We start from the raw sequence: 8,083 nt of genomic DNA on the forward strand, positions 1-8,083 counted from the left end.
TACGAACTCATTAAAAAAGCCAACGCACACTACAGAGTCAGAGTTTAAAGCACATTTGGGGCTTTTAACCGATTGAACTTTAGACTAAAATCACGTTGCTTTGAGTGACCCTGCACATTAATTATGTTCATTTTATTAAAGGATTTAACATTCTGTTTAGTCGCTACCAGAACAATTATAAAACTACCAAACTTCGCACAGTGTTTCAGTAGTGACTGGTTCGATAGTGACAATTTTAGCTCATTTTGAGCAGAACGCAAAAATGCTTGTCAGTACATGACCAGCAAACACAGCTTTGAACATTTTTTTTTATAAAACACAAAAAGTTAACTTATTTCCAGAAAATCTGTTTCAGTAGTGATAATTCTTAATGTTCCACACTGATTTTCAGACTATGGGACACGTACCTCAAAACAAAGGGATCTAACTGCTCGCCATGTGGCCATGAGGGACAGGGATGCAGCCTCACTTTCTGCTCTAAAATGCAGGGGTGTGGCTAAAATTAAGCCTTGATTACGGGCTAAAACTTTCGTTCATGGCATGATATTCGTGATAAACCTAAATCTTTCAACTTTAATTTAAAAGTCATCAATCGCAACCGTCTAAGCGTTGGCCGTGTCATCAGGAGATCGCGAGTTTGATCCCTGGTGATGCTGCAGCCGTCCGTAGCCCGGAGTCCAGAAGAGCACAACTGGCCTCGCTCTCTCTGGGTGGGTAGGATGGACCCCCTTCTCCCCCTATCACTCATAGCGGTACTAGTCAGTGCAGGTGTCTGTTACCTCCGAGCACGTTCGGCTGTCCAGAGAGCGGCAGTTCGAGAAGAAGCAGTGGCTGGTTTCACAGGTCTCACAGGAAGCCTGTGCTGCCTTCACCCTCCTAGCACTGGTAGTATCGTAAGATTGGGGGAGTCCTAAGTAGCAGGTGGATGGGGTTCCCCCCACCCCCACCCAAATAAAAACATTAATAAATCATTAGAATAAAATAATAATAATAATAATAATAAAAAGACAATTTTCACTTTTTAAATTTAAATGTATGAAATGTCAGGATTAGGGTTTGGGTCAGGATAACAAGACCTAGTATATGTTTATCTTATTATCTCTGTTAATACCTTGGGATTAAATAACCCTTGTTGTCACGATTGGCCCCTCCCAGTCCTCCATGTGCTTTTGTTTTGCTCCCATTTTTTTCCTGGTCCTGCCCCCTTGTTTCCAGACCCTGCCCTTAAATTGTACCACCTGTGTTTATCACCTGTGTCTTATTAACCCTCGTTGTCTCTGTATTTAAGCCCTGTGTTTTTCCCTAGTTGTTTTGCTGGTCTTTGTAGTGTATGGTATCGTTTGGTGTTACTGAGGCTGCTGGCCTCTGTTATTTTTCCTAGTCTCTGTTTTTGAGTTTAGCCTGTTTTCCTTTTTGTCATGTCTGTTCCCCAATTTATGCGTGTTGGCTCTCTGACCCTGGACCGTTTTTTTGACCCTGTGAATGGATTTGCCCCTAATAAATCTCGTTTCTCTTAGCGTATACGTCCACCTCATCATCGCTCCATGGCGTTACACTTGTATACATCTAAATATCTAATATCACTGGACTTTTGCATTGTTATGCATGCTGAACTACTGAGAAGAGCAAGAAATCTTTTCTGCTATTTTGTGATTCTGTTTTTGTATTAAAACGCTGAAATTGACGTGAGGGGTACGTACTGTTTCGGAAAGGTGCACACAGAAGCTCAAGGCTGACTGGCGCTGGAGTGATCTGCTGAAATTGTGGTAGAGGAAGGCTGAGGTGGAGTGTTTTGTGTCTCTTATCTGTAAACGGCTGCGTTCTGTGGAGAATGTAATCGGCCCTCAGTCTCAGACAAAGAGAAACGACGAAGATGTTAACAAAGCCTGGGCTGCTTTCTCTGTGGTATCTCTCAGCAGCGAAGGCAATGAGGCCACACGATAGTGATTGTATTGGTAATGCAACTAAACCTAACACGTTAGTGGACACTGAAAGGAATAGTTTGCGTGAAATGTCACATTAAAGTTCCCAAGACAGGTTTATTGTTGCAAACCATGTCCGATTGATTAGAGGGACCCTCTGGCCAAATTCAGAACTTCAACGACCGCTATGTCTCTTATACGGGTTTACTAGTGTCTTTCAGCGATGCTGCAGAAGCCCGAGATATCCCAGTTTAAAGATTAGGAAATTCTCTTCTGGTGATGTACCTGGGAGGTGGGAAGAACTTGGGACTTGGAAAAAGATTGAGCACTTTGCAGCGGATATTTAAGCAGAAGTCGTTTGAAAAATGGTTAATATCACGTCTGTATTTATGCCCTGTGATGGACTGGTGACCTGTCCAGGGTGAATCCTGCCTTCTGCCTGATGACAGCTGGGATGCACTACAGCAACCGCCATGACCCAGAAGGAGAAGCAGCTTAGAAGATGTGTGTGTGTGTGTGTGTGTGTGTGTGTCTGTATTTATTAGCCTCTACATCAGCAGCTATGCTAGCAGTCTTTATTATCACCTCAAATTTTGCATTAAGCATGCTTGGTATTGTAGTGAGAGACAGTTGTGAATTCAATCTGTCTGATGATACTGTGGGATGCAGTGTCACTGCTGGACTGAGAACAGTCCACCAACCAAAAATACCCAGCCAACAGCGTCCTGTGACCACTGATGAAGGACTAGAGGATGACCAACACAGACTGTGCAGCAGCAGATGAGCTGTCGTATCTGACTTTACATCTACAAGGTGGACCACTGAGGTAGGAGCGTCTAATAAAGTGGACAGTGAGTGGACACAGTGTTGAAAAACTCCAGCAGCACTGCTGTGTCTGAACCTCTCGCACCAGCACGTCAGTGTTACTGCAGTGCTGAGAATGACCCACCACCCAAATAGCACCTGCTCTGTGAGGGTCCATGGGGGTCCTGACCACTGAAGAACAGGGTAACAGAGTATCAGAGAAACAGATGGACTACAGTCTGTAACTGTAGAACTACAAAGTGCAGCTATACAGTAAGTGGAGCTGATAAAGTGGACAATGAGCGTAGAAACAAGGAGGTGGTCATGATGTCATGCCTGATAGGTGTGTGTACGTTTATGTGCAATTTTAGGTCTCGCTGATTTAACGCTGCAGTTTCCCTTTGGGACTTCAATTGTATATTCATCTTATGGATGCTTAGGTGTCGGAATTAGATGGAATGAACGTCCCTGCTGGCATCAGTGCTACAACTAAAGAAGCAGACTATCAGAAACGTCTTGGCTGATGAGCTACATTTGGGACTTTGCTGGGCTCTTCTGTTAACATTCTTTTGTGACAAGACTGAAGACAGGACTGTGTGGTTTGGACCCCAAGATGCATGTTATTCATCTGAACATCCATAAAACATCAGAAATTGGTCCAGGCTTGCACACACAGCTGACTGGATTCTTTCGGTGTCCTCATCTGCTGAATGAATTACACCGCGGCCTTTTAAAATTGGACAATATTGCAGCTTCGAGCTCTAGCGTTCTAAAATATGACCATCTCGACTCGCTATACAAGCCACCCAGGAAGGCTGCACAATGCATTCATTCACTGTTATTACAGCAGTATTGGATTCTGCTGTGTTTTGTGAACAGGTTGCCGTATAAGGCATTGATCAAATGAGCGTCCTTACAAGTCAGAGTAATGACTGAAGTGTTGCGTGCAGCTGCAGGAAGATAAATCTCCCAGAAAATGCTTCCTTCTTTAATCTTTGGTTCCTCTGGTTATTTTCATGAGAGCTCGACTATCACCTGTATCCTCTTATCTCTGAGTGAGTGTCAGAGAGAGAGAGCCTGACTGAGGATGTTTCCCACCTCACTCACAGCCTGTGGTGTTAGAATGACAGTCAAGCCTGTTTTACATGCGGGTGTGGATTACTAACCAGGAAACCTCAAGATAGGGTGCTGTGAAAATATTTTTGCACCCTTCCTTTGTCACAGTGAACACATTTAGGCCTTTATAGAAAAGAGGGTGTATATCTTTAGTATTTGATTTATTTAAGGGAGGAAATTTACATCTGTTTATATCTATTTATATCCATACAAATACATTCGAATGCAAAAGTTCGGGCGCCCCTCGTCTAATTGCTTTGGTCTTCTACAGAGAATGATCTAAATCATGAATAATGATTATCTAAAAATGAAAATATGGTCAAAATACTCACTTGTGCACACAGTGTATATATAATTTATATATATATATGTATGTATATAATATATGTATGTCTATGAATTGTGCCATAATTTTTTTTAAATTTTTTTTATTTAGTTTCACTTAGAAAAAAAAACAAACCGTAATCTGACAGGGTGTGTTCAAGTTTTTGCATATGACTGTATGTACTTAAGCACAAGTATGAAAAAAAAGAATCATATTCTGTTTGTTAATGACATTGGCTTTGGAATCATGCTGCATTCATGACAACTGGGAGCTTGGAATTTTCCAACCTGGAATCTCCTGCTTCCCACTTAAAAGCGTTCATGCAAATTCAGCTGTTGAAAAAATGATACTTACCATAAGATAGCACCTGGTGAGATAGCCCACCTGCTGTGTGAGTATAAAAAGCTTATAAAAGCGGGTTTGAAAGTGGATGTAGGCTATGACAGTTCACCACTAACAGTGCCGAAAGCAAGCAGCCTGATCAAAAACCCTGCATTGACATTATACACATATATAAATATCGTATCATACACAAAGTTCTTTATATTTAGAAATGCTTAAAACATGCTGTTACTTCTTATAGCGGCAATAGGTGTGATAGTAACACACTTGCTACCTGTAGTCATGCTGTATTTCTAGCAATTTCATTTTCCAATGAATTTCCCAATGAAAAGGGAACGGACATGATTTTGGGGGGATGACACTGTCTTGCAACCAATCAGATAAGAGTTTGTTTATTTCTTGGTCTTTATTAACGTTGTGTAAGTTGGTAGTGGCCAGATTTGGGTTAGTTTAAGGCCCAGTTAAAGCTCAAGCTGGAACTGAGGGAGATAGAGTCCCACACAAACACATCAGAAGACTTCTCATGTAGCTGGAATTACGGTGCTTTTTGCCACGTGGCTGAAACTATTCTTTGCTTAACCCTTTAAATTGTCAGGGTCCACCGGCAGGCCCAACGTGTTATTGCATGCCCCTGTCGTCCCTGTAGTTACTGAATAATAAGCCTTAGTATGTAATAAGCCTGGATTTTGATGGGTTAAATGAATATTTGGTGTAAACATGAGACACTGTTTATTAATCTTGAAATGCAAAGGTTCAAAAGTTGCCACTAATCAAAGCAAACTAGCGGGGGACACTTAGCATGATTATGCTAAGTGGTGCATGCTTTGTTAGCAATACCATAGGCGCTGATTAGAGGTGATTAGAAGTGGCACTGAAGAACCAAAGTACTCATTACAGGTATGAAAGGCGCCCCAGAGTGTGTGTGTGGGTGAGATGGAGCAGGGTAGTGTGTGTGTGTGGGGTGGGATTAGCCGTGCTCTGCTGAGGTGGACGGTGTGAATATGAGAGTGCTGAGCGTGCGCTGAAGCCTGAAATGATCTGTGTGGTCACTCTAATCTCTCAGAGCAGAAAACCTTTTCACAGTCAGTCTCGCTGTCAGTCACACTCATGCACTCGTTCTCCATCCGTCCTTTTTGGAGAGGGAGTTACATCTTGCCGTGTGCAGAGCTAAACTATATGACTGTAGCGTGGTGTTAAGCCTTTGAGTGATAAGTGCAGTACGTCACTGCGGTTCACACCTTTAGTCATGTTTTGCTGAAAACGCTACAATGTGGATGGAAAACGCAACTCTTTGTTTTATTACACCAGAGACAAAGCAAGGTGTTTTGAGTTGCGGCTGGGGAAAATTTAAGCAGCATATCGCTGTTGTCGGAACAAAACCTCATATCTCCATTTTTCTCGATTTTCAGTTTTTGACATCATTTGAAAGTGCATGTTGGCCTTAATATTCTGTATACATTTCATGAAGGATGGATCAAAATAACTGGCCAAAAATGACTTGAAAAAAAGTCTGGTTCCATTGACTTACATTGAAAGTAATGTGTGTTTTTTCCTTCTCCTGTAAAGTTACCATTTTGGAGAGGTTTTGTTCCGAGAACAGCGATATACATGACATGAATGGTGATCATATGCAAAATGATTTGCCTTTTTTAATTTGAATTTTTCTATACTTTACATGAAACGGCCATGCTATAATATAGCAAGAGAGTATACATATAATTGACATATCAAACCACTGATCACAGCCTGATTTCTCTGTTCTCTCTACTTTTAGACGAACTGTATGCAAATGAGCTGAGTGGCATCCAGTCAGATTGTTCGTATGTAGTGCAGTAGCCCGTGTCATGCTCTGAGATTCAACACAACAGAAATAAAACAGCTGATAAAAATTTAATGTATTTAAAGCATAAGATATATGTATTCAATATCTCACAGAAGTGAGTCCACCCCTCATTTCTGCAAATCTTTTCATGGGAAGACACTATAGAAATGAAACTTGGATATACGTTAAAGTGGTCATTGTGCAGCTTGTATAGCAGTGCAGATTTACTGTCCTCTGAAAAGAACAATACACATGGACATTAATGTCAAAACAAGTGAGTCCACCTCACAGTGAATGTGTCCAAATTGTGCCCAAAGTGTCAATATTCTGTGTGACCACCATTATTATCTAGCACTGCCTGAACCCTCTTGGGCATGGAATTCACCAGAGCTGCACAGGTTGCTACTCGAATCCTCTTCCACTCCTCCATGATGACGTCACAGAGCTGGTGGATGTTAGACACCTTGCGCTCCTCCTCCTTCCGCTTGAGGATGCCCCACAGGTGCTCATTTGGGTTTAGGTCTGGAGACTTATTTGGTCAGTCCATCACCTTTACCTTCAGCAAGGTAGTTGTCATCTTGGAGGTGTGTTTGGGGTCGTTATTGAGTTGGAAAACTGCCATGCAGCACAGTTTCCGAAGGGAGGGGATCATGCTCTGCTTCAGAAGGTCACAGTACATGTTGGAATTAATGTTTCCCTCAATGAACCGCAGCTCCCCAGTGCTGGCAGCACTCATGCAGCTCCAGACCTTGATGCTACCACCACCATGCTTGACTGTAGGAAAGAGACAGTTGTCTTGGTGCTCCTCACCAGGGCACCGCCACACATGCTGGACACCATCTGAGCCAAACAAGTTTATCTTGGTCTCATCAGACCACAGGACATGGTTCCAGTAATCAGTGATCTTGGACTGCTTGTCTTCAACAAACTGTTTGCGGGCTTTCTTGAGTGTCAGCTTCAGAAGAGGCTTCCTTCTGGGAAGACGGCCACAAAAGCAAGGTCCATAAAGACATGGATGAGCGAGTTTATTGTAGAAGAACTTGACTGGCCTCAACCCCATAGAACACCTTTGGGATGAATTAGAGTGGAGACTAGGCCTTCTCGTCCTACATCAGTGTCTGACCTCACAAATGCGCTTCTGGAAGAACGGTCAAAAATTCCCATAAACACACTCCTAACCCTTGTGGAAAGCCTTCCCAGAAGAGTTGAAGCCAAAGGGTGCGCTGACATCATATTAAACCCTATGGATTAAGAATGAGACGTCACTCAAGTTCATATGTGTGTGAAGCCAGACGACTAAATACTTTTGGAAATATAGTGTATATATATTTCTGTTTAAAAACAATATTAGGCTACTTTTGGGCCCAGACCTGGTCTCCAACTCTACAACTGTGTGTACACTTCCCCTCTTTGCATCTCAATCTGCATGTTTTGCGCACCAAAACAGCCAACAGTAGTTAAGGGAAGAGAATTGGCTTGCTATAATGAAAATACATTGTTAAATAAACAGTGCACATTACTGCAGGTTTTGAAATTATATGAATAAAACATAAAAATACAGTTTGCTTTATTTCAACCTTATTAGTAACACCGATATACTTACAAATTCATGTAGTTATCTAATCACCTAATCATGTGGCAGCAGTGTAGTGCATGAAATCATGCAGATTCGTGCCTCCAGCCTCAGGTAATGCTCACACCAACCATCAGAATACAAAAATAAAAGTGATCTGAGTGATTCTGACCATGGCA

The sequence above is a fragment of the Pygocentrus nattereri genome, chromosome 7 (genome assembly GCF_015220715.1).
Source record: "Pygocentrus nattereri isolate fPygNat1 chromosome 7, fPygNat1.pri, whole genome shotgun sequence".
NCBI classification, from domain to species: Eukaryota; Metazoa; Chordata; class Actinopteri; order Characiformes; family Serrasalmidae; genus Pygocentrus; species Pygocentrus nattereri.